The sequence below is a fragment of the Agelaius phoeniceus genome, chromosome 2, assembly GCF_051311805.1.
Source record: "Agelaius phoeniceus isolate bAgePho1 chromosome 2, bAgePho1.hap1, whole genome shotgun sequence".
Lineage (NCBI taxonomy): Eukaryota > Metazoa > Chordata > Aves > Passeriformes > Icteridae > Agelaius > Agelaius phoeniceus.
The window spans coordinates 81,290,094-81,316,951 of NC_135266.1; the positions used below are offsets into that span (position 1 = coordinate 81,290,094).

The 26,858-nt window shown below is 43.3% G+C and overlaps 1 protein-coding gene across 1 annotated transcript in view; it reads right to left on the reverse strand.

The window, feature by feature from the left end:
- FAT3 (FAT atypical cadherin 3) overlaps positions 1 to 16,025 on the reverse strand; it is a 400,048-nt gene extending 384,023 nt beyond the window's left edge. Inside the window, exon 1 of the mRNA XM_077173992.1 lies at positions 15,877 to 16,025. The gene's annotated coding sequence lies outside the window, so the exon portion shown is untranslated. The remainder of the gene's footprint in view (positions 1 to 15,876) is intronic.
- Positions 16,026 to 26,858: the final 10,833 nt, after the last annotated feature.

The window sequence follows — 26,858 nt, forward strand, 5'->3', positions numbered from 1 at the left end:
CAACAGGGAATACCCAACGACCTGATGCAGGAGTGCCACGCCTAAAGAAGCTCATGCCATGTCAGATGAGAGATGTTTCCAGTTGGCTGGTACTGGAAGCCTGAAGACAAAGCACCAGTGAAGAGGAATACAGGGCAGAGAAGGAAAAGGCACTTCCCTTTTATTGTAAATTCATAGTCATACTTCCAAAAGTCACTGAGACACAAAAATATGACACTCCAAAATACCAGGTTCACTTTGAGAGACAGCTGTGCAATGAGGCTGTCCTAAAATCCCTTGTAGGATGGGCTGCAGAGACAAGACCCTATGGCAGAGATAGACTTTCACCTCCCTCTGGAGATGAGAGCCACATCCATGTCTCTAATAATTTCTTTAATTTAATCATTTATTAATGTATCCTTACCCTTCTATGGATTCATTTGTTACTTTGAAGAAGACTGGAGTTACCTTTTGTCCGTCATTTGGCAGGTTTGACTTTCATTACTCCTGCAACGGATTCCACCACACAGCTGTGCATTAAATAAAGAATAATTTCTTCTCAGAAACTCCCAAAATATAAACCTGTTATACACCAAGAAATTATTTTAATACCTCATATGCCTTTAGTACTGCATCACTAGTTTTACAAACCTCTAGAAGACTCCAGAAACTGTCTGTATAACTTCCTTAGCCTGCAAAGTAACAAGATGACTCAGTTAATTTATTTACATTTTCTTTAATTTGGCATGTTAGCCCTCAGAGACATTACTTTGTTGTCATCTTCACTAAAATTCTGCCTTGTTAGCGTCTAGAGAAATCAATGCCATGAAGCACTTCATTTTTATAACTTCATCTTCTTTCAACCTACAGCTTCATTAATGTGATAACTGAACAGGTACACAGCTCGCTGCCTCTCTATGTGTTAAGTAAATTTATACAAAAATAAAAAGAGAAAAATTAGATGAGGAAGCTTTTTACTTCTGTGCATGCACACACTTATTTTTTATTAAAGCATCTCGTTAAAATTTCTGAAAGTTTTTTAAACTGTTTGGAGAATGCCTAGCAAGTTTCAAGGCGCAACAACCATCTCTTGTTCTTTTCCACCTTGTTGCCTAAACAATGGAAAAAAATTTTGGAAGAGATGGAAAATGGGAGAACTACACTTTTGATTTTAAAAGCGTTCCTAAACTACTCTGTTTGGGTGAAAATCCTTTTCTGTCAAAACCAAAGCAACCAAACAAACATAAGTAAAGATTCAGAGGTTCCAAAGCATTTCCAGAACAATGGCTCATTCATGATTTTTCACCACATTTTCCACTGAAGCAGCAGATTCGGCTTCCCAGGGTGCTGACAGGTCTACGGCTGCAGCTTTGTACCCACCAGCCAGCCCCAGAGCAGTCCTGGCTCACCAGTACCAGTGCAGACCCCACCCATTGCTGTCACTGCACCAGCATCCCATCCCCAGTTCAGCTCTTCCAGTTGCTTCAAGTTTCTTAGATGGAAATGCCATTATTTGAACCCCTCATTCAATAAACATCAGTCTGCCTAAAGACAGGTTTGAAACTTCCCTTCCTTAAAGAAATTAAAATAAGTAATGGTTAATACTAATAGACTTGATCCTGTTTTGTATTGACATGTCTGTATTCTGACCCATGAATTACTCCTCCATCATCCCCAGGATGTTTCAAAAAAATGCTAAGTTCCATGGTCACAGCCTCATTCCTACTCTACCTTATGTGATCCCCAGATGTACCATGACAATCACATCACCCTTTCAGTAACTTCAAACCTCAAGAGCCAGAACTATAACCATAATCACATAACTAAATAATGAGGCTTCCCAGTGCAAAATGGAAGCAAGAGAGCATTCCCATTTTGCCTTGCCAAACTCCAGTCCTTCTTTCAGTGACCTCCTCATTATGTGCAAAATAATTGGACTCTTACCCTCACGCTCATTGGGGAGCGGGAATTGTGTCGTCACTTGCTCATCACACAAATGGCTTTCTGAATCAGGGCACCTCGGCTCCTGCACACCGCCTGTGACAGCAGCCCTGAGCAGGGGGGTCCCACAGTCCCTCTGCCACCCACGCTGTGGCATGGGACACAAAAAGAGACAGTGCCTCACACCAAGGTCAGCAATCACATGTGCAACACAATAATCTTGCATGGCCTCAATTAATCTGCTTTTGTCCCTCCATCCATAAAACCCAAAGACAATGGGTTTGGCTATCCCTGCATGGGAATGCAGGGCTGACACAAGTTTTATCTTTATTTTCAAAACCAAAATAAAACATATTTTCTGTAATTCTGACTATTCTTTGCTTTATGCAACCAACCCCCTGATTAAATTGCCATCTCATCTTCCTTACTATGTGACTGCAAGTCTGTTTAGGGTCCTTTTCAGCTCACTGACCTACTTGCTACCAAAAAGACAGGCATTAATAGGATTTCCTCTCTCTTTTAATTTCTGCTATTGCCTTCTTCCTAATTGCCGTTTCCCAAACAGAGTTCTAAGTTAAGCGTGCTTACCTCTATCAAAAACTTTCATCCAGAACTTCCACAAAACACATTGCCCAAATGCCCTCATGCTCTCAACAGCAGGTATCTACAGAAAGTATTTTATCAATTTCTAACCATCCTGGATCTTCAAATCAAGAGAAGCCTAGCAGTAACACAGTCTCTCTCATTTGTTTACCTAAATATCTTTCTTTATTCTTTTCTCTTACCAATACAGTTCTCCAACAGATACTTGTGTGGTAGCACTACTGGAGGTCACTAAACTCACCCAAGATGATAAGTGGGGAATTTTTCTCATCCAATTGAGCCAGCTAAAATTTATGAATCTAATCTAAATGAGTCAACTCCACTGCCATGGTAATCAATGTAAGCAGCATGAATCACCCACCCGGAGTTCCTGGCCAGATACATGGGAAGGAAGGAATGAAACCCACCTGGAAGTGCTTATCATTAACCATAGAGGGAGGCTGTGTTACTAAGCTGGGGTGACCTTTCATGCATGGAATTCCTTTATCTCTAGCTCTGCTGATGATAAGGAGGCCAGGGGACCTGTCTTCTTTGGCGGGGAGGGCATCAGTTCCCAGGACTGAGACAAACCGCAGCTCATGGGTGATATTTGACTACCTCAATTTCTGAACCAGTTTTCTTTAGGAAAATACAACTTCAATGCTGTTCTCAATGCTCTCTTATAGGAAAGGGAAAAGCAGGAGGGAAACCTGAAGTCAAATCAACATGCACAGTGCCCTAACCAACATGAGTGACTTTTTAAGCACTGCAGCGCTAGATCAAGCTTATGTGTCTTCTTCCTCTTGGGCAGAATTGCTGAGCATAGTCTGCTGCTCATCAAAAATCTGAGGACAGCTGGGTCCCAGATCTCACTCAACCTCTAGTACTTGTGAGGCCATGGAACAAGTCAGTTCACCTGCCTCTGCCTTGATTCCTTCATTTCTAAAATGGGAGCAAGCCAGGATCCTGTCCCAACTCATGAAGCCTTTTGATATGGATCAGTGAAACAAACTACAGGTTTGTGGGCTGGAGCTGCGTCTCCACAGCGCAGACACAAGCCTCCAGAAGGGGCTGGCTGGCATGACCAGTGAGACCATAACCAGATAGCAGCAGCTCAGGGCTGCTTAGCAGCATTTTCACTTGTTATCAGTCATTCCTATCAAACTGATCCATCATCTCCCTCCTTCTGAAGGTTCATCTTACGCAACACTAAATACCAAGATATAGCAGATATTTTCTGGGAACTCATTAAAGAAAGCAATGGCTAGAACAAATCAGGATCCCTGTGCAATCTGTGCAGTACTACTACTACTGCAGGTGGAGCACAGGTCTGTCCATTTAAATGGAGCGTGAGGGCTTGGCACTAAACCTTTCCTAGGAGACAGAGCTTTGGGACTTACTGCTAGGAATGAGACAAGCTAACATCAGCACTGAAATCTTCACCCTCAGAGATTCTGCAGGCTTGTACAACGTAAGACAATGCAAGACCTGAAGGTAATAGGCAATACCATTTCTCTCCAAATGAATTTGGGAAATACTCCCTAACATATCAGAGTTTCAGGGTTTCCACTTTTCCCTTCAGTTTCTTTTTTCAGTGAAAAAAACATGGGCACATGGGAACAAGGATGGTAAAATGGTTTCCTTGGAGGGACTGTTGGTCTGTAGACTTATTTATTCACTCCATAACACTAACTGAGTATATCAGGGCAGATTTCAAAGTCTGGGTACTATAAAAGATCCCAAACCTTTATATGTTCACAGCACAGTCAGCAACGAAGTCTGCTTCAACTCAGGGTCCACTCTCAGAAAGAAAAGAGTTACTGGTTTTGCAAATGGTGGCAAACCCCACATACACCTCATTCCTGTTTTTGTCCCAATGACCTAATTAAGAGATAAAAAAGAATCAGTACAGGAAAGCAAGCTAGAAAAAAGGTTTTTCTTTTAAATTAACAAACCAATTGATACCTTTAGAACACACAGTCTGGTGTGTTTTTAGCTTAATTGTGTGGGGTTTTTTTGGCTCATGATAAAATAACATTACTGAGAATTAAGTGCTCCTGCAGCAATGGCAAAGACGTGATGAGTTCAGTCTACAGCATTCCCACATCTAGATCTCAAGAGCCAACTGATTCCTCCAGCATCACCTAGGATCGGCCTGCTGGAATAAGCAGGCTGAAGTACCTCAGTTTGCAAGGGATGGCATACAACTCTGCATGATGGTTGGTTTAAAAGTCCTGCTCTGTAAACAGCAGGTGCTCAGCAAGCACTCTGCAAAGGGCTCTGCTCCCATCTCCACCCACCACATCAGCTTCAGCCTTATGCTCATTCCCCCAAGAAAGGAAGGAAAGAGCAAACCAACCAGTCACATCTCCCTCAAGAAACACACCCAGAATTAATCCAACTTTGCCATTTCCATAGAATCTCAGCCCTAGGACTTCCTAGCAGGTATATATGAAAAGCAGATACATTCAAAGACTTCATTTTTCCTTTGGATAGGAAACCTGGCACTGACTTTATTAAGGCATATTTGAGCAAATGCCATGCCACAGGCAGCTCTGGCTTTAGAAGGCTGTTTTGATAGACCCAGAGCTGAGTATTACTGCAGATAAAGCTATCCTAAAAATCCAGCCCTGAGCTGTCATTTCATTACACTCAGAACCGTATAACCAAGAAAGGTTTTCCATTACAACCCGGGCTTATATTTTTAAATATTTGTTATAGTTAGCCCTGGATATTTTGGTGTGAAACTTGATCAACATGTTGATATATGCAGAGATTAAGTCATCCAGCCTCTACTGGCAAGGAAACAAACATTCACGAGAAGTCACTATTCCTTTTGTCTGAAATCCAAAGAATCGGATTCTAACCTCTGTTTCACTCTGGTGGATGGAAAATGACTCCAAAACTGCCAAGATGTACTTAACCAATGGGACAGCAGAAACCAGGACTTCTGCTGACCTTCAGCAACAAACACAGTTTACACTGTCAGTACAATAAAGACAGCTCACACATAAAGTGCACCCTGAAGGTGGCCAACCCTATTAGGAACAGCTTTAAAACACGTAAGAGCAACATTATTTAAATCCAGTAAGGACATACCACAATAACGGCCACAATCCTCAACGTACACACACACTGCACAAGAACTCCCACTCCACACAGGGTAATGACCTACATAATTTCTGCTTAATGACTCCTATTAGAGCCAGTGCATATCTCCATACAACCCCTGAAGGGCATCTGTGAGGATGGCTGTGAGCATGGCATGCTCTGTGGCCACGACAAGCTCCCTGCCCAGCCTGCCTGCTGTGCAAGCCCCAGCTGCAGAGGAGCACCTGCCCTTGGGCTCATCAGCTCAGGAGAGGGCTTCACCTCCTGCTGCAGAGTTTTGGTCCCGGTGGCAACATGTGAACAACCCTCAAGATGCAGGGTTGACATACCCAAGTGAGTAACAGTGCTCCTACAGCTCCAGCAGCACATCAATCAGGAGAGAAATTACTTTTAATATAAAAAGTTAAGCTCTCTTTTGCACTGGTACATGGAACTGCGGCTGGGCATGGTAGAAGAGCACACAGGAGATAAAAAAGCAACAAAAGTGAGAAAGACAAATTATATGCATAAAGGATCACTGCAGGATACTTCAATTTCCCTCCTTTTGCCAAGACCATCTTAATGTGGATGCGAGACAAGCCAGTCCACACTGCAGGTGAATTCTTTGCAGGGCATACACTGCAAGTTGTGATAGACTATTACATCTGCAGGAGTCATGGAATGCAAAATTCATCTTAATCTCGGGTTGAGGAGAAGTTGTGCATCACAGCAACTGGGACGCCAAAAGAAAACCTCTCAGAAGAATCAGTGAGAAAAGTGATGTGAATTTCTTCAAAAAATGCATTTCTTTAGCTCATCTGCCCATCACAGTAATGCCTTAATTAAAGTTTCTGGGAACAGGTAGAAACACTGCCTTTATTATTACTATCATCTTCATTTTTATATACAAACCAACAAACCAGTAATGTAAGGGATGAAGCATTCCCAAAGTAAGCAAATTTTGAGAAGTCAAGTTTGATTCAATCTCAGCCAGATCCTTTCTACATCACTGTCTCTCAGAATCTATGTCCAGACACATTTTCCACTTGCATGTGGTTAGATAATGAAAAACTAAGTCTGAAAGCCCATTTCAGGTTTGTCAATCTAAGAACATCAAACAAAGACATCAGCCATGTTGTTCTAGCCATGCTGAAAATCTCAGGTATTTAGGACAGCTTAAAAAAAAAAGCCGGTAAAAGGCTGCAGTTCCCTATCCACCTTTCTCCTTATCCCCATTCTCCAGCCAGGTATCTAGCATAGTCCAGGACCCCAAAACTTCCATGTTCCTTTACTGAGTCACCACCATCAGAAAACTGCATCCTCCCACTGTTTCTTTTCCCCACCCTTTACTCCTCCACATCCATTAACCCATGCCCAGACAGAGCAGTACATTCTACTTACAGATTACCTTGCAATCTTCTCCCTTTCACTTTTTCCTTAGTCTTTCCATACACACAGTCTACATGTGAACAAGTCAGCTGTGGATCAGCTGATATTTCTTAATGTTCAAGAATCATTTCAGCTATTACTAATCCACTGCAGAGAGAAACAGCTCTTGGAAGGGTGTTTCAGAATGCAGCTTCTCAAAACAGCTGAGGAAGCAGAGAGAAAGGAACAGAACTCTGCATCCTGCTGCTTTAACATGGGATGCAGATCTTTTCCCTACATCATGATAATCCATAGGGAACCACCACTGGCTTAACTTCCAGCAGGGCCCTTCAGGCTCTTGCTGTCAGCGTGACCTGCTGGCTTACTCCAGAGCAGAACTCAAGCACACACTGTGCAAGCTCAGAGGAGCAGGGCCCAGCATGAGTCCAGCTACACCTCACCACGTCAATTCACCCAAAGACAAACCACAGCCAAACCAGTGCATCATGGATTGGCAAAGGTCAATCCTCAATGCCCCGACAGCAGCATACACGTGCCTCACCATTTACTGCTGACCTCACAACATGGATGCAGAGCACACAGAAAATTTACTAGTAGTCCTAATGATCTGAATCACCATGGTTTTTTACTCCTGCAGTAAACCACACCAAAGGGGCCTTGTGGGCATCTTTAAATATTCCCTGCACCGAACGCGCTGGGTAAAGAACCTCCCAAAGAGATGCTGCCATGCAAAGCTGAGGGAAGTGAGCCAGCAGCTTGCATGGGGCAGCAAGGCAGGCTGGAAAAGCCTCATCCAACATACCAAAGGTGATCCAAAGCTCACACATCAGTTGGAGAGAACTGTGTTCACACATAGAAGGTCAACAGTAAGACTTTAAAACCAGCCTGCTCCCTGAAGACTCACAAAAATCTCAGAATTATTCAGCCCCCTGGGTCCAGGCAAGTGACAGAAGTGTCAAAAGGCTTCACCATCACAACGTCTCCAGCTATTCAGTATCTGACATCATGAAAGGCTTTGGCTACTGGAAAGCAACATTTGCCTTTTCACTCTGTTTGCATCCAGGCCCTAAATGAAAACTCCAGCTTAAAATAACAATAGTAACAATTACTCCTGCTGTTCTACCCAGTCTTCTAGCTTCTCTACTAGAGGATCACTTCCTTCTGGATAGGGCTTGTCTAGGGCTTGTCAAAATCTAGACTTGTCTAGGTTTGGACTACTACAATATTATGAACACCCTCTACCAAGGGCAAAGCAGAAGCAACAATTTTTTTTTTAATTTTTTTTTACAAAGCGCAAGAACAAAGAAAAAGGCTGTTCTTCTCTAAAAGAAACCAGCAATTATGCTTCCTTGAAAATCATAGCAGTGAATAGTGGATAGTGGTGTCTCAATTTTGACTATAAAAATATCACAGCAAACCTCTGAAAAAATGTCTGTGTAAAACCTCAGCTCTGAGTTTATTGACTACCAGTGTATCCATCACTGCACTACAGCAAAAATCCATAAAGCTAGGTCATCCCAACACAAGCTGGCAACTCTACCTCACGTGCAGTCACACCACAAAGATGCAGCCAGGCAAGCAGTGACTTCACTCACCTGGACTGCAGCAAGAGCTGCCATTACCTAATCGCCACACAGAGGATGAATGAAAGACTTTCCAACATCAGCTTTCAAAAAGAACTCAGAAACCCAACCTGAACAACCAACCTAACCAAACCCACCCCACACATGCATATCTCAAAGTTATTAACTGCTTATTTAAATATGGACGCATGGATAGACAAGAAGCTCCTGGACAAACTCAAACACAAAAAAGAAGCTTCCAGAGGATGGCAGCAAGGACAGGCTGCCTGAAAAAAATACAGAGAGACTGTCTGAGCAGACAGAGAGCAGGTTAGCAAAGCCAAAGAACTAACAGAATTAATTCTGGCCAGGGATGTAAAGGGCAACAAGAAAAGATTCCATAGCTACAGCAGTGAACATTTTTCAAGGGCATGTGATAGAATAAGAGGTAATGTCTTAAAACTGAAAGCAGTCAGGTTTAGATTAGCTATTAGGAAGAAATTATGTATTGCGAGGGTGGTGAGGCACTGAAACAGGTTACCCAGCAAAGCTGTAGCTACTTCATCCCTGGAAGTGTTGAAGGCCATGTTGGATAGGGCTTTGAGCAACATGAGCCAGTGGAACATGTCCATGCCCATGGAAGGAGAGTTGGAACTACCTATCTTTAAGGTCCTTTCCAACCCAAACCATTGTAGGATTCCATGAAACATGAGGAGTCATCAAAAAAATTCACCCTGTAGCAGAATACAAAGGCATCCTCTTAAGACTCTGGGTGCCATGATTTGTTTAAGCAACGTGGGACATAATCATGTTTAGTACTAAGAAGATACTAGCGCTACACATCTGATAGCAAAACGGACATTTATAATGTCACTATATGCACTTACCAAGAAATATAACCTGCACAGTCATGCAAAGTGCTAAGATGGTTTAAAGGCAAAAATCATCTATGTTCAACATTATTTAGGAATATTAATAAGCTCCTTTATTTTTAGATTTAAACCATTAATAGCTGTTCTGAAGAGGGCTCACTTTTAACCTTTGACAACATTCAAGTGTCTGTAATTTTTTATCAGATTGTTTGGATTTTGATTGAGCTAAAGTCCTGAAGCTACAATTAAACTTGCAGCTACCTTCTCTCACTAGGCTTCCTGCAACAGCTGGAAGACTCTTTGAAGTCTGCAAAGACATAGAAGAAATGTTATTTATGGCTGGATTGCACAGTGCAAGCAGAAACAAGTTGTGTTTCTGGTGCATTTCCAGTGCTGGTGACAGACGATTTCTCACCAGCACTACAGGAAGTCCTCAAAAAAGATTTCCCTCTACCCAGATGCTTTACAGGACCAAGCTAAGAAGCTGGAAATGCTGCAGGGTAGGATTTCAAGAGCTCGGAATGGTCCAAAAGCAATTCCTACTACAGTCAGCATTAAATCCCACCACCAGCTCCACTGAAGACAGAAGTGGCCTAACTCAGCCTGTTGATGGCTATCTGCCTAGAAAGCCCAGAACATCTCAGGATGCTCTGCTAAACTCATTTAATTTTTTTTTTTTAATTAGGAATGCATTTTAAAAAAAGGGGAGAAATCAGCTTAGTAGAAAAGGAAGGAGGATTTCAGTCCAGAGAAGCCACCCCACATATTGCCACATCTCTCAGAGCAGCTCTGCAGCCAAGGGACAGAGCTGTGGACTCTGCAGGAGCAGGGAGAAAGCACCAGTGAAGCCCTGCAGCAGGGGCTGCACTGTGCTGGCACACGTGTAATGACCAAGCCAACATGCACTGATGTCAAAGGAAGTTACACTCACACGCTGGAAGCCATACAATTAGTAGTGTCATCATCTAGGAGAAAGAAATAAAATATTGTTTTCTCCCAGGCAAAGCCACTGGTGTTTTTCATTTGTGTTAACTTGTTCTAAGTGCCTGCAGGGTCCATGCCTTTGATTTACTGTGGATGACAGGCAGTACAGGCATAGACATATTTAGGTATAATTATTATGGTAACCAGGCTCATACACCAAAACCAGCAGCAAAATCAACAACAGCTCAATAAGATGATGGAGAATTTTCCAACACAAAACTCTACATCTCTCTACATTCCTGCAATCCTACTAAAGGTCTGTTCTTCATTCTTTCAAGAAAAAAAAAGAGTGAAATCAGGAAGTTTGCGTATCAGTGGTAACATTTCTACTAATCCCATGCAACACCAATTTCACCCCAAAACCCCTATATTTTGTAGTTTTGTATAGAATCATAGAATAATTTATGTTGGAAAATACCTCTAAGATCATCCAATCCAACCATTAACCCAGCACCACCAAGTCCACCACTAAACCATGTCCCTAAGTCTACATCTAGACATCCTTTAAATCCCTCCAGGGATGGTGACACTTCCCTTGGCAGCCTCTTCCCATGACTGACAACCCCGTCAATGAGCCAATTTTTTCTAATATCCAATCTAAATATCCCCGACATAAATTGACACCATTTCCTACTGTCCTATGGCTTTCCACATTGTAGAAGAGATGGACCTCCACTAGTTACACACTCCTTTCAAGCAGTCTTGAGAGTGATCAGATCCTGCCTGATCCTCCTTTTCTCCAAGCTAAACACCCCCAACTCCCTCAGCTGTTCCTCACCTGACTTGTGCTCCAGACCCTTCCCCAGCTCCATTGCCCTTCTCTGGACACGCTCCAGCTCCTCAATGTCCTTCTTGTAGTGAGGATCCCAGAACTGGATGCAGGATTCGAGGTGTGGCCTCACCAATCTGAGTACAGAGGGACAATCCCTGCCCTGGTCCTGCTGGCCACACCATTGCTGATCCAGGCCAGGATGCCATTGGCCTTCTGGGCCACCTGGGCACTCTGCTGGCTCAGGTTCAGCCACTGCTGACCAGTGCTCCCAGATCCTTTTCCACTGGGAAGCTTTCAAGCCACTCTTCCCCCAGCCTGTAGCACTGCACAAGAAGTTAAGAAAAACAAGCAAGCTAAGAACAGCATCTCTCTCACACCGCATCACTTGATGCATATTCTAGTCCAGCACCCAGCAAGTCCTGTCTCCAGCTCAGCCTTCAAGTTCAAGCACTGAAGAAAATACATTACTTAGGGCTTAGAAACAGAGCAAAGATACAATGATGGTTATCATCAACTCTTTGATTTGCACTTATGTTAAAAAAAAAAAAAAAAAAAAAAAAAAATCAAACCGCAAACCCAGAAGCTAGCAGTCTGTGCAGATCCCAGAGCAGAGGTTTGAACGACAGCCCAGCAGGGTTTGCTCAGATCCCTCTTCACAGCACTGCCATCTTTTGCATCCTGACAGTACTAACAGTGCCCAAAACTTACCAGCATTAATACACACATCCAGATGTTAACCACTAATATGATTTCAGGGTCTAACACAATGCCTTTTATGACATGTATAATTTTTTATACTGGGACAAAATGAGGCCCGTGCACTTACATAAAGTAAATAAGAATTAGTACTGCTTTGTTTTAGATGCATAAATCCTCATAGCAAACAGGCTAAGAGACATTAACAAGGTACAATTCATAACTGTCCAACATATTCTCCTTATTTAAGTCTGTTAAAGTAAGGATGCACATGCAAGACAGGCTACTCAGCTTCACATTAGTTTATACTTTCATTGCTTTCATCATCATACAGGAGGAAAATACCCAAAAGTCTGGCTTGAATGCAAGATAGAAGAATGTACTGTAAAAGAAAACTGTCTACACTGGAATTGCAGACACCACAGTGTTTCAACTAAAAAAAAATTTAAAAAATCACACAAAGATTCAAATACCTCAATCCCAGTCAACGGTTTTGGTATATATTAAAAAACCATCTTCTATTCCACTGCATATAATAAACTGAAGGAATACTTTCTTGCTGAGACTATCAGTTTTATTACCTGGCCATGACCAGGACTAGCTCTCAATCAGCACTGATTAAATACATATTCTGATATTCTGTACCAAATACTTTTCAAGTTGTGGAAAACAAGTGGCAACACTTCTCATTTGTCACTGTCATGTAACATAAAAATTTATCTAGATGCTGGATATATGAAGTGTCTCTGAGAATAACTCACTAGATCACATACATACAGAAAACTCAGTGTGCACAGGCTAAGTAGGGTTGAATTAATGAATGTACTCTTGCTTCACATATTGAATGCCTGTCACTAAACCGATAATTTGCAAATGCAGAAGCAGAGACTGGGAGATGCACTGGCTGCAGGCATTGACAGATCCCTCCTCTACAGTTTCAAGAAGCTAATCGTACTCAGTTCAGAGTTCTTGATCCATGTTCCTGGGAATGACTCGAGACACAAGCAGCAAGACAGTCAGCATGTGTCCACATTTAGGGTTTTGTTTCCACTCCTATCTGCCCTGATTTCCTTCCCAAGAATGCTGTGCTTGTGAAAGGCACAGCATGACATCCTAAGAGACTTCTGTCTTCTCTGCCTCACAGACTTAGTCTGGGTGGCAACAGAAAAGCTTCCCTAGAGAACACACCAGGATTACCAACAAGAAGGGAGAACTACTTCTGGATTGAAGTTTTGGCCCATTGTAATCTATGGCAAAACTCCCACTGAAGTCAGCACAGCCAGGATTTCACCTCTGTCGCAGCAATTTTGAGTCCCTGCCCATTCTGCCTTGGAACTTCCAGCCGGCACAATAAGGGTCTGAACAGTGCCAAGAGCTTTTGTATTATGTACTGCAGGCAGAAGTCATGAAACCCTTCACATAAGCAAGCAAATACTCATCAAACAGTTAGGAAATTTAAGACACTGCTCAACTGCAAGGGATTCAGACCTGTATGCAGAAGCGTGATGTTTCACACTGGCACATCATTCTAAAACAAACCTTATCCTAACCAACTTTCTGTCCTTCACAAAAACCTGCCTGTAAATACAAGCTGTATGAATGCAGTTGGCATGTGTCTAAAGACATTTTAGAACTCAGCACAGAAATATACCCGTAGTGGAACAGCACCTACAAACTGCTCCTAACAAGCAATGGCTAAACACCCTAACTGCCTCCTAATTGTTCATTTCATTGTATTTGACAGAATCCATCAACCAGAGTACATCAGGTCACAGTACTGCAACATGGTTGGAGCCACGACAACGACAACATAACCTGCTGGAACAGAAGTCCCTCATGTGAGAAACTGAGCAAGCCAGCAATTTAGGGAAACGGGGGGGGGGGGGGGGGGGAGAGCCAGGTTATACCCCATCCCTGTCCAGCATACAGGATAACACAACACAGTAACGTAACACACAGGTCAGGAACCATCCCAAACACTGTTGGCACAGGGGTATGGAGCACAGTCATTACAATGCCAACAGATGCTTTGTTAAGAATCAAGCTTAAAATGAAGAGGAACAAAAGTAAATAAAACTATGGTTTACTGCATCAAGACAAGCACAGCCAACCTGCTGATTTTCTACAACACTAGCACCACCAAAGGATCAGACAGAGGGATATCTACAGTTTGCAGTCCTGCAGTACATTTTCTCCTATCTGGCTCTCTGGCTCTCTCCACAAGACCCTAGTGTTTTTTGGAACACAACGATCACACCTGTAAGCTCTTTCTCAGTAACACTCTGCAACAGCAAGCTAGATCTGAGAGAACACTCCTTCTCTCCCTGCACCCACCACCAAGTCCTCTCCAAGCAACAAAAGGAAATTTTTGTTAACTTGAAGGAGCAGCCCTCTGAATGTCACCAAGAAGAGACAGACAAGTACTAGCCAGGCTATTCGGCCTTGTTCTGCTTTGCTTTTGTCCTCCCACAACTGCTCCAGACCAGGAATGAATCCTCAGTGAAAGCAGAGCACCCAGGCAGCAAGCAGAATGGTGCAGCAACTCTCCTCTGTATTCCTCATAGTTCATCCTCTCCTGATTTTTAATTCCTTGGCTGAAGACTCGAACCAAATTTCATAAAGCATTTGCTAAATGAGAGATAAGTTATAACACCTGTGCCTGTGGAGAGGACTTTTTCTTTCTTTCTGTTGGACAGAAGTTAGTTAAGAACACACAAACCCTGATCAAAAGATACACGTCTCTAAGCTCTCTGACAGCACTGCAAAGGGAAAGCAGATGGGTATGAACAGAAGCATTCATTTCCTCGAATCCCTTCCTTTTTACCAAACTTGATGCTTTAGTGCCTCTGCCAGGATGCCAGTGCTGACTTTCCTTTATGTCCCATGTATTTGTATTTATTTTAATTGAATCTGGGACTAAGGACACTCGGCAACGCTTAATCCTCTCGACAACAAAGCAAGGGCACTAAGCCACCATGAAAAATAGTAATAAAAAAAAAAAAATTAAAAAAGGTAAAAGACACCCACTGATGCATTCCTTGGGGCACTGCGGCTCTTTTCCTCCTGCAAATAATCCAGCGGGATTCAAAAAGTGGTTAGGAGAGGCTGGAATACTTCTTTTAATAGCAGAAGTTAGAGCTGGGAGCAGCACGTTTAACCCATCACCAGCCAGAGCAGGCTCGTTTCCCAGGGGTGCACATCGCAGCCCTTGCACACACACACACTCACACACGGTCCGAGTTTCGGGGCGCGCAGGGGCGGGGAACCCGCAGCGAGCAGCCCCAGCAAAGCCCGGCAGGGACGAGGGGACACGGCTGCTGCCCCCGCTGTCCCGGACAGAGCGCTCCCCCAGCTCCGGAGGCTGCGAACGGGGAGGGCAAGGCAAGCCCTCCCTCCTAAAAACACTGAGGAAAAAAAGAGATGGACAGAGAGATAGACAGACAGACACACAGAACAGGCAGGTCCTCCGGTAACACCCGTCTCTCCCCAGCCCAAGCAGCTGCAGCCAGTCCCCAGGCTCAGCCAAGAGCAACTGCAGCTGAAGAGCAGCGACAGACACGCACACCCCCTCGCCCTAACTGCCGCAAGTTTAAAAGCAAAAAAAAACCCCAAAAAATAAAACCATCACCACCAAAAAACCTACAAAATAAAAGCACACTTAAAAGGCAGCGCGGAAATTCTTAAAACACGAAAAGCCAGCTCTTGCCGCCTTGCGAGCTAAACCCCGGTGCGAAGCGGGAAGCGCACCCGGGGCAGCCGCCCACCGCTGCACCTTGCGGGCAGAGCGAGAGCGGGAGCGGGACCGGCCGCTGACAGGGAGCGGCGCGGGGATGGCAGCGGGACCCGGGCACAGCGCAGGAACGCTGCTGCGGCGGAGCCCCCAAGGCAGAAGTTTCCTCAAGTCGCGGCCGCAGCCCCCCAAGCCCCCGCGCACCGCCGAGCTTGCCCGGCGGAAAGTTTCTCCGCCATCGCCTCCGCGCCCCTCCCCGAGCCCCAGGAGGGTACGCACCGGCCGGCTCAGCTCCGGGCGCTGCCCCACGGCCTCCCGCGCTCGGTCTCCATGCCGCCTTGGGCGCCGCCGGGCTCTGGCGAGAGGCAATGAAGGAGAGGAGCGGGGCGCTCCCCGCCCGGCGCCGCGCCGCGCCGAGCCCAACGCAGCCCAGCGCAGCCTGCCGGGAGCGCGGCCCGCGCCCGCCTCCCGCCCGCGGGGAGGGACCGCGCCGCCGCCGCCCGCCCCGGACCCAGACCGGCCCCGCCCGCCGCGGGGCTCCCACTGCCCGCGATCGGCCCACGGGAGGTCCAGGAGGCGCTCGTGGAATGTCTGCCCTCCAGGGGACTCGCCCAAGGTCATCCGCTCCGGGCAGGGCGCCGCGCCACCCCGTGTCCTCCGCTGCTCTCGGGGGTACCCGCTCGTCTCCTGCCGCCGGCCGGACGGTCGGGCGGGCAGTGCCGGCTCTGCGCTCACCGGCGGCCGCCCCGGCACCTGCCCCCCAAGCCGCGCCGGGAGCCGCTGGGCGGGCGGCGGGAGCCTGGTCCCCGCGCTGAGTAGCGCCAGCCCGGTACCCTCCGACGCGGTTCCCCGCGTGGCCGCTGGCTGAGCACGGGGACACGCTCCGGGATGGCAGCCCGATCGCAACCTGCCTGTGAGCGCAGTTGGGTGGCTGAGCCCGAGGTCTCTAAGAGCCTGTGACTCTGCTGTGAAAACTACACCTGTCCAAAGAGCTGGTTCCTGTAGCTTTAGTAGGGAGGAAATATATTTAGTGCCTTCTGCGCTTGTGAGTTGATATCCAAGTTCTCACTCTGCCTGTTTTAATAGGATGTTGTGATGAGGCACCTGTTTGATCATCTGTTCAGTTTGTTTCTTTCACTAGCAGTAGAGCCCAGGCCCCTGCCTGATCAGGTATCTCATTCAAGAGAAGGAGAGGGATCACTTTAACATCTTTTTCCTTTTTTTGTTTTTTCGTTGTTTTTTTTTAAATAATGTCTACCTTCAGCTATTCCCTGCTCTGCAAGAGCTGTGAAATGCTGCTACTTTTGTCTGCTTTCTAGTCTGCTGCTCTCTCACTCTGTCCATGTTTCCAACTGGGCTGCAGGTCACAACTGCTAAAGCCAGGTACAGGTAAGAAGATCCCTGTGAGGACCGGCAGCCGGTTCCATAAAACACACGTGCCCCAGGCAATTTGCTGCTGTAATTTAGAGTGAAGGTGAAAAAACAAGTAAGCAAACCAACCAGCAGCTCCACACTAATCACAGGGACCAGGGTAATAACCACAGAGCAGGCGGGCATGGGCTACACTGTGAAAAAGGAGAAGGAAAATAAATACAAAAATTGCTTGCAAAATTTAGCAGCTGAAATAAAAAGTTCTACAATGGAAGCATGTAGCAAAACCCAGCTTTGTCTGAAATCTACAATAGAGCTGATGATTTTATACCCACCACCTGGTTACACTGGTCATGGAAGGCGATCTTGATGCATTAAAAAGCTGTTTAGAAGTCACAAGTTCAGAACCTCACTGTGCCACTCACTAAATGAACACAGCAAGGAGATGTCCTATTCCAAAAGGCCCATAATCCACATCAACAAGACAAATTTAGAGTGGGAGGAAAGTGTATTATGCTGCAGATGGCACTGAGAAAGAAACCAATTTGCCCAAGGTCATGCAGGAAGTCTGTGGCAGAGCCAAGAACTAAACACAACTCTCCTGAAACCCAGACTAAAAATAGTGTTTGCTAATTGCACATAAACTCCAGAAAACACACATTACACAGATAATAATCTTTTGACCAGTATTTTGGAGTTATTGGGCTCCATTTCATTATAATTTTCAACTGCACTGATAACTGAATGGTCACTTTCTAAATTTAAACCACATTATTTGAAAGTCCTCTACACAGAAATTCATACTGTGAAACAAAAGGCACTAACAGATAGCATCTGGGCCAGCACAGATGCTTGCTGAGTGTGTCTGCTTTTGCTACCCCATTCCTCAAATGGAACCAGAGCATGTCCAAATCTTAGTCCTGGGAGGAGGGATGATCCTGCTCCTTACTGTGTTTTCCTGAGGCTCCAAAGGGGCTGTGTAGTCCTTACCTACACTTTCCCTGGTAGCAGCACCCTGGATTTATTCCTATATTCCACTGTCCCCTGTCTGACCACGTTAGAATGTGTCCTGGCATGCAGCTTTTGTGTGCTCTTATGTCAAACCCGTCTCATGTCTCAGAATGCGCCTTCCGTGTGTTCTCTTCCTCTTCCAGCTCCCTCTTACAGGTTTTTTTTAGCCAATGCAGAAATGTTTCTTGCGATGCAAAACCCACACAAGCAGAAAACAACATCATGTGGCACCCTTCAGGCACCTTTAGTTGTCACTTTAGGAAAGTTATTTACACATATATTTAGTGGATTTTACAATGTATAAATGCTAATGAGTATTAGTAGAAGCTGTTTTCCTAATTAATCAATCCTACCAGCATGGTAATGATTTCTGTTGTTCTTCTGGAGCTTCCTCCAGCAGGGAGGGAGCTCTGTTGATTAACAAGACCATTTTGCATGTATATAACATTTTTGTTCGTCTAGAACAATCTCATTATCTTTTTTTTTTTTCTCAAGGAGGTGAGCAGTTCTCAAATTATTCTTAAGGAATAACTGGGGCAGAAAGAAATCATATTGTCTCCCTCATCACCATTTTATAGTTGTGTATCTGTTAGGTTCAGTAAATTTTACCCTATTGTGAAAGATGATTCAGAGCAGGTTGAATAAACTCTTTACTCTGTGGGCAGTGAGGCGCTGGTACAGTTGCCCAGAGAAGTTTTGGATATCCCTGAAAGTGTTCAAGGACAGGTTGAATGAGGCTCTCTCTGTGCTCTGGTGGAAGGTGCCCATAGCAGTGGCACTGGAACTAGATGGTCTTTAAGGGTCCTCTCTAAACAAAGCATTCTATGATATGATACTGGAAATGTGGTGACTGGAGGCTCAATGGGGACCTGCTCACTTTCCACAGCTACCTGAAAGGAGGTTGTGGTGAGGGGGGACCTGGTCTCTTTTATCATGAGAGGACTAGAGGAAATGACCTTAGGCTGAAACAGGGGAGATTCAGATGAGATATTAGAAAAAAACTTTTTACTGAAAGGGTGCCCAAGGAGGTGGTGGATTCACCATCCCTGGAAGTGTTTAAAAGGCATCTGGATCTGGCGCTGGGTGGTAGTTTAGTGGTACAGGGGTTGCACTGGTAATGCTGGTTTGACAATTGGACTCAATGGGCTTAAAGGTCTCTTGCAGCTCTGACAATTTTATGATTTCATAATTCTATGTTTGATTAATAATGTCAGCATGCTCTACAGATAGAGACTATGAAACAGCTTTTAGATTCTCATATCCTGAGAAGCAGGAATTTCTCTTCATTTTCCTGCCAAGACAATCAGATTCAAGAAGATGTGAGTAAACCACTGTGACAACAGAGTATTTCACATTCTCTTAGCTCAGTAAATTGCATTGAAATTTTCATAAATAATTCAGATAGTATAAATAAATATAAATCCAAGCAGAAAGGAAAGGTTTTCCCAAAGATTCAAGGTTCATGAGGCAGGAAGGCAAGTTTTAGACCTGATGTTAACTGAACCAGTAGTGAGCTATTGAAGCTTAATCTCAGCATAATATCATAAATTATGAAACATTGACATTTCACTTTGAATTAATGCACAGGGCTATTTATAAGCTGGTTTAGAGACAGTTGCTTGGGCAAATTAATACACTTTTTCCATCACCAGGCCAAATGTTAACATGCTATTTTTCAAAGTATCAAACTATTTGCATATTGGAACTGTTTTAATACAATCTGTCCCCCAAGGCTGCTATGTGAGTTACTTTGAAAAGGTAATCAGTCATAATTCACTGGCTCCTTAATCCATAATCTAACTTGATTCAGTATACTACCGGTGATTTTCAGTGTGAGAGATTGCTTGTTTTCATGCAATTGCTTTCTGTTTGAGAGCCACAGGCCACCAACGTAGGAAGAGTCATCCAATGGGCTACAATTGCCTTTCTGGGCTTGCTACCAATAAAAGGTCTAGATAGTAGATAGCAGTGGAAGAATGAGGCATGAGCACAAAGCAAAAATATTCCATATACTTGCCTGAATTTTGAACTTTGATGGTGACTAAATAGCAAGACACCATTATTGCTCATATGTATTGACAGTGCTTTTATCTTTTTTTCCCCCTTTTTTGAAGGGTGAAAAGTAAAATACTGAAATTACTTTTTGTGAAACTGTTTTTTACAGAACAGTGGTTTAGTTGTAATTTCTGTAAAGTATTGGTTAAGAAAGAGCTTTGGTACTGGATGGTTAGACTTACAGACAGTGCTTAAATACTTCACTAAACTGGGGTTTAAAATAATTATATCAATGACTTGAAATGTCATCCAAGTTGCACAAAAATCATTTGTCACCTTTTGCAAATTCCATGAGCTTTACTATGAATCTTGTTCATTATGAAGAAGATAATATAGTATCTCCTGCTCAGAGCCTCTCCTTTATCTTACAGAGAAAATCTCCTGATTCAGAAGTGCCTCAGGACTGATGTGAGCGAATCACAGTCCAATATCCCGGACGTGGGTTCTCTGACTATCTGATTCCCTATAGAGAGGCAGCCTCCCGGTCATACCAAAGACTTCACTACAAATTTCTTGCGGCTTTTTTGTCTCTTCTCACTTTTCCTGACAGTGAATAGCACTAGCACAGTGTTAGGAAAGTTAACAAGTAGTGACAGCGCTCATAGACTTCTCTAGAAACATGATGTGGCAGCACAAGACAGCTTGATGGTGACGACACCAGAAATTTGCTTCAAGGCCATTATTCACGTTTCCTCAAGAAGTAACATTCCTACACAAATCTTATTCAAGGGCATTGCAGGAGGGTCAGCAACAGAGGGTTTGCAGGAATAATTAAGGGGATAGGTACAGCACAAAGCTTATCACTAGCTTATGGTGCCATTCAACCAGAAAGATCTGTTAATGCAAGAAAAACTGGATCAGGGTTTTGCCAAATATCTCCATCTCTTTTAGAGGCTGCAATGGGATCACACATCAAAAGATCCATTTTGACAGTGCATATTGAAGTATTGCCTTGTATTATGCCGGATTATGCCTTGCAGCACAAAGTTATTAGCATTTCTAGTAGCTGAATGTCAGAGGTTTGACTTAAACTCACAGAGTGAGATCATCCCATGTAGCAGGGAAACTTTCAATCTGGTGTGTCCGATTTTTTTCCATTTAAAGGATACAGTAATGACAGAACCATAGAATATCCTGAGTTGAAAGGGACCCACATAGATCGAGTCCAGCTCCTGGCTGTGCATAGGACAACCCCAAGAATCACACCATGTGTCTGAGAGCATTATCCAAACCCCTCTCGAGCTCTGTCAGGCTTTGTGCTGTGACCACTTTTTTTGACAGCCTATTTGTGACGGACTGGGTCAGCTCTGACTGTTTAACTTAAATAAAGTTTGCTTTTCTCTCTGCTCTACTTTGATCATCTCAGCCATAACCCAGTCTCATTCAAGCCCAGCAATGCTCAGCGCTGTCTCAAAGAGGAGTGCATGAAGTCCACAGACTCCTTTCCTGGGGAACAGACCTGCCAGTCAGGGAGGGTTGCCATGCCATCAGTGAGCTGAAGGCAAATCACAGGAGGTGATGCTGGAACGCTTACCCTCCATCAGGGTAATAGTGCATTTGATGGCTGGATCTAACAGATCAAATCCTGCTCACAGAAAATTGAGAGCAGGTTTTGTGGCTTTTTTTTTTTTTTTTACTTTATTTCATTGAAACAGATCTGAGAGAGGAAGGAAGTGCTGTGTGGAGCCAGAAGTTTCCATTCGTCTCAGTTCTGCCAGCGAGTTTCTAGGTAGCTCTTGACCTTTACCTTAACCTCCCTGAGTTTGATTTCCCATTTTGAAAAATTAAATACAGAGTCACTGGAGATCATAAGATAAGAAAAGATATATTTTTGCAAGTTTGGCAGTCAAATTGCAGTTTGATTCCCTGTTTTACTACATGTATCTTGTGAGATTTTAGAGAAACCATGGGTTGTGTCTGTGCCTCAGTTTTCTGTCTGTGATACAAACCCAGAAACACATTTTGTCTGTCTCTGTTTTTAGACAAATAAACATATATGTTGTTTTTTATTTTAAAGTGATGTCTGACTTTGACTAAGGTCCTTTAATTTTATTAACAGTTACAATAAATAGTTCTGAGATTTCTCTTTGGAGCACTCTGAGGTCAGTGGAAATGTGCACCATCAGAAGTATGTTATATTAGTTAATGCAAGAGACAGAACTAAATGAAAGCAACTTGATTTTATCAAAATTGTGAAAGGTTATGCAGCCAGACAGTAGAAAGCCATAAGGATCAGGATACCATGCAGCATAAGGGAAGAATTGATCTTACCCACGATAGCTTTGTACAGCTTTTACTGTTCATTGTACAAAGAACTGACTCCAGTAAACATTTAAACATGTGCTTAACTTGATAGACATGAATGGCTTTTTTACTTCCATGTTAATGCACATTTAAGCTTAGGCATGGCTGTTTGTGGGGTGGGGATTTAGTATGGGATTCCCTGATTCTTTGCACACATGATTTCATTAGGTGTTGTCTCTTTCTGTAGCAGTGCCTTAGGGCATGAGCCAAGCCTGGCTGAAGTCAGGGGAATTTCTACAGATTTTGATGGCAGTTGGACTGGACCCTTTATAGGAAACAAAAACAGATTTTGTGGAACATAAAAGAAAAAAATAATCCTCCTAAATTTGTGGGGATGAAATAGTCATTTCCTGTTTTAGGACTAGAGACTTTATAAATCAAGCTTCTAACCAGAGAAAAATTTTACCAGCTGTACACTGAGCTGCTGAAAGTAAAGAGGAGGAATAACACAGACTTAGCAAACCCTTAGTTTTAAGTGAGCAGAAGGAATTGCTTGGCTGTGCATAACAGTTCAGCAGGAGGTAATGATCATGTTTATTTGAGTTCACAGGTTCTTTTGCTGTTGTATGCTTTCATGGTACCTGGTTTAAAAAAAATCTAGAAAGTATATATTTACAAATGCCAGCTTATCTGTGCCATAGCTGTCATCTCACATCAGGTGAGATGGCTTTCAGTTGCCATGCCAAGCAATCCTAGCTTAACTTGTATCACAGCTCCTGTTTCTGCTGTTGGCATCAGCTCATAATAGAGTTACAGGATTAGAAACTTGTCATTCCTAAAAGCCTTCTTGGTAATGAGCAGAGTATGAGATGTGAATTTGAGTCCTGTTTGATTCCATTGTTACTCCCCCTCTTTTGGTGGCCACATTAATGACAGGTTGTCAGGTGCATTTTGTAATTCCAGTGCTGGCTTTGCATGCTGCCCTCTGCCCTCTGCTTCCAGCTGAATCATTCCCAAACCACAGTCCCTGGTGTTTGCACTCAGGGAGATAACAAACAGAAATGATGGAAAGCAAGGAGAAAAGAGATGATAGAAAAGAGGGGGAAAAAACAGATAAAGGCTGGTCAAATAAGCGCATCCAATATGCCAGTGGATGACTTCAGTAAAGACAGGTAAGAATAGTCAGCTGTATAACAGGACACAAAGAGGAAACTAGAGACCATAAAAGAACATTGGAAATGAAAGGATAAAATGTGATAAAAATCAACCAAGACAAATATGGCATTGTCATCTTGAGATATCACTGTGTTTTAACTGCTGCTGCCCACTGCATGCTGCTGCCTCGCAGCTCCCCAAAGTCCCCAGCAGACCTGGGATGTAAGATGATCCAGCTTGGGAAGGATTCTGGTTTTTACTGGTACCATTTTCCCAGTTTTCTGGAGACAGCTGCCAAGGTCGCTACTCATCATACACCCAGAAGGTTAGTTACTCTCTGGGGGTTAAGGGAAGATCTAAAGCAAGTACAAGGGCTGAAGATGTTTAATAGTGCCTAGTTACAGATGATGCAAGTTTTGGAGGGCAGTTTGCACCAACTGGAAAGGGACCTGGTTAATTGTTGGCTGTTTAATACCCGCTGAAAATCGGGAAGCTGTATCACTTCCTTCCATCTGGGAAACTGAATCATAGTTGCAACTCTTACCCCGGGGGCACAAGGGCAGAAATGGATTCTCTGGCTTCTATTAAGATGCAAATTGAGATCTTTTCCACTTTAGAGAAGTGATAGTATCTCTTTGTAGAATGAATTCTTTGGTATCTAGTAAGTCTCTTTCAATCTTTTTCTCCTTTCTTGCAACATATTTTTATAACTCTTACAGGAATTTAATATCTTATAGATCCCTGTCCTTCTAAACAGGGATTGAGAAGTTTTGGGAGCAGACTGCCTGACAGAGGCAGTAAGGCACAGTGTGACTGAACAAAGCCTTGTCTCAGCAAACCAGTATGCAAGCAGAGAAAGCAGAGGATCCATTGAGATGTGAAATAGGGAAACCCTCAGTGTGTTTGACTTTTGTTACTTGCACCTACTGCATAGTGGGCCCTTGACTGAGGTCACCTTGCTTTCAGTCCTCAGTGGTAAAATTGGCTATGATCTTCAGTGTGACCAACCTGGCCAAATCAATACTAAATGCAGTGGTACAAAAGGTTCTGCATCACAAACCACACAAACCAGATGCTCTTCCCTTTCCCCCATCCAAATATACTTCGCCCAGCCACCCATAAAAAGACAACAGAACCCAACACTCTTATCCTACCATAAAGAGATCCCATCCTGTTCCCTCACAAAGCTTTTTTTAGACAGAAAGGTGTTACAATCTGAGCGAGTTGTTAGATGAGATTATGGCTATTTCTGTCTTGTGGAAGAGGTAGCAACCTGTGGGAAAGCCATTTCCTAAAAGCAGCATGAGCTTCCTTGCTATATTTAGGAGGCTACCTTACAAAATAACTCAGTAAACTTAATTAAAGAATGTATTTTAATGCAAATAAAAATCATCTTTCTAGTAGCAAAATTTGAAGCCTTTTTAATGTCTTTATTCCACTCTGCAGTTGCTCCATATATTCCATAAGGCTTCTGGAGCCATTAGGGTGTGTGACAGTCACACAATAAGGTTGTCAAGTCACTTTTATTTCATACATGTCAATTAGCTGCTGGGATTAACTGCACAGTAGGGAGAAGCAGCAGGGACAAAGCTAACATCAGTCTTGGGACAAGAGGAGAGGAGAGGAGAGGAGAGGAGAGGAGAGGAGAGGAGAGGAGAGGAGAGGAGAGGAGAGGAGAGGAGAATTAAGAGATCCACTTAGGAGAGAGCTGGGGAAAATAAAAAAGAAGAGAGCTTGAGGGACATATGTTGGGCCACCTGGGAAATGATGCTTCTGTGAGAGATACATTAAAACCCTAGAACAAAGTAAAACCTGACAGGAGTGTTTTAGGCACTTGAAGCCTGGCCTTCAAGAGGAGAGCTCAGCGGGTGATTTGGACAGCTGGAGGGAATTTTTCGGGTTGTGTGTATCATAAAGATTGGTAATGCAGTGTTGTGATATAAAGAAATCCCAACAGATTTTCCTGGAATCCCGAGGCAAAAGCTGAGACCATGTCTCTTTGGACTGCAGTATTCATCATACTGTTATGATGAATAACACCATCTGAAATGCAGGAGCTTATTGTCATTTCATCTGCTACTTGACGGGCTTGAACATAGCAAGGAAATGTCCTGAACTAAACTAATAAAAAGTTGAAAAAAAATTCTATATATTTGTTTTATCAAGCATGAATTTCATGTGACAATTCCCGGGTTTGTCTTCGCTGGAGATCACTCATTTGATAAAGCGAAGTGCCACACTTCAATTATGCATTGTGACAAGAACTGGGGATTTTCTAGACTGGACCCAATCAGACCCCATTAGGATTCAACAACCTGCCACTGAGCATGACTGTCTCCTGATGTTTTGCAGATGGAGGCAAAAAACAGCCTAACAGATGATGAGAGAATAACTTGCAAACAGAAAGTTTCTTCTGGTTAACTCGAGAGCCATTGATTGGCTTCTGTCCTAAGGCATTACAGTTTATATCCCTAATATATTTTTATATTGCCTAATAAAACTGTTGGCTGTCACCATTACATGGGTAATGGACATTTATATAAAACTCTTTATGAGCTGTAGATGGGGATCATCCTCTTCACCACACACGTGAAGCCACCTCTGGAGTACAATGCAGTAGGTGTTTGATAGCATTGGCTCTAAAGATAAACTGCAGTTATATCAAAGAGAAAGAATGACTCCTCATCAAGCATGCCTAAGAAATTTAGAAAACTAGATTTTGCTTCTCCTAGAAGAAATTAGACCAAAACAGGGCCTTTCTGTGCTTCCTGGAAATCAGTAAGTCCAAGGAGTCTGGATTTCTGTTGTATATTGCTTTTAGAAAGCTAGAAAAAACATAGCATTTCAAGTGTAACATGGAAGAGTTCCTTTCCAAGCATCATCTGCTGAAGTTTGAGAGAGATGGGAGATTCCAGCATCCTCTGAATTAATCCAAACATGTTTCAGTGGTGAGATTTAATGTAGAAAAAAATGCCTACTTCAACACTTTTGCCTTTTTAGTCATTTGTTATTTTGTACTCCTCATCACTTGAAATAATTTAAATAATTTTCTGTGTTTTTTCTTTTAATTTGGCTTTTGTAGATCACAATAAAGTATTCCTCTAGGAATAAAGAAAAGTCATCAATGAAACTAAAAGTAGTAAGGGATTGCCATTTCCTTTCACAGAACCATGGTTCAAAAGACAGAGTGAAGTATAGCAACAGAAGCTATGAAGACCTTGCTTTAGGTAAGGAAAGGACTGTCTGAAAAAGAGATGCAAACAACAAAAATATTTTAAAAAAATCTATTCAGGCAGTATTTTCAAAGAATCAACATAGCATGCAATCCTGTGAGAAAACAACAATTTCTAGCTTGCTTGGTTTGCATAGTATATAATATAACATTTGATGCAAAAATCTATTTCAAAAATAATTTCTTTTTTCCT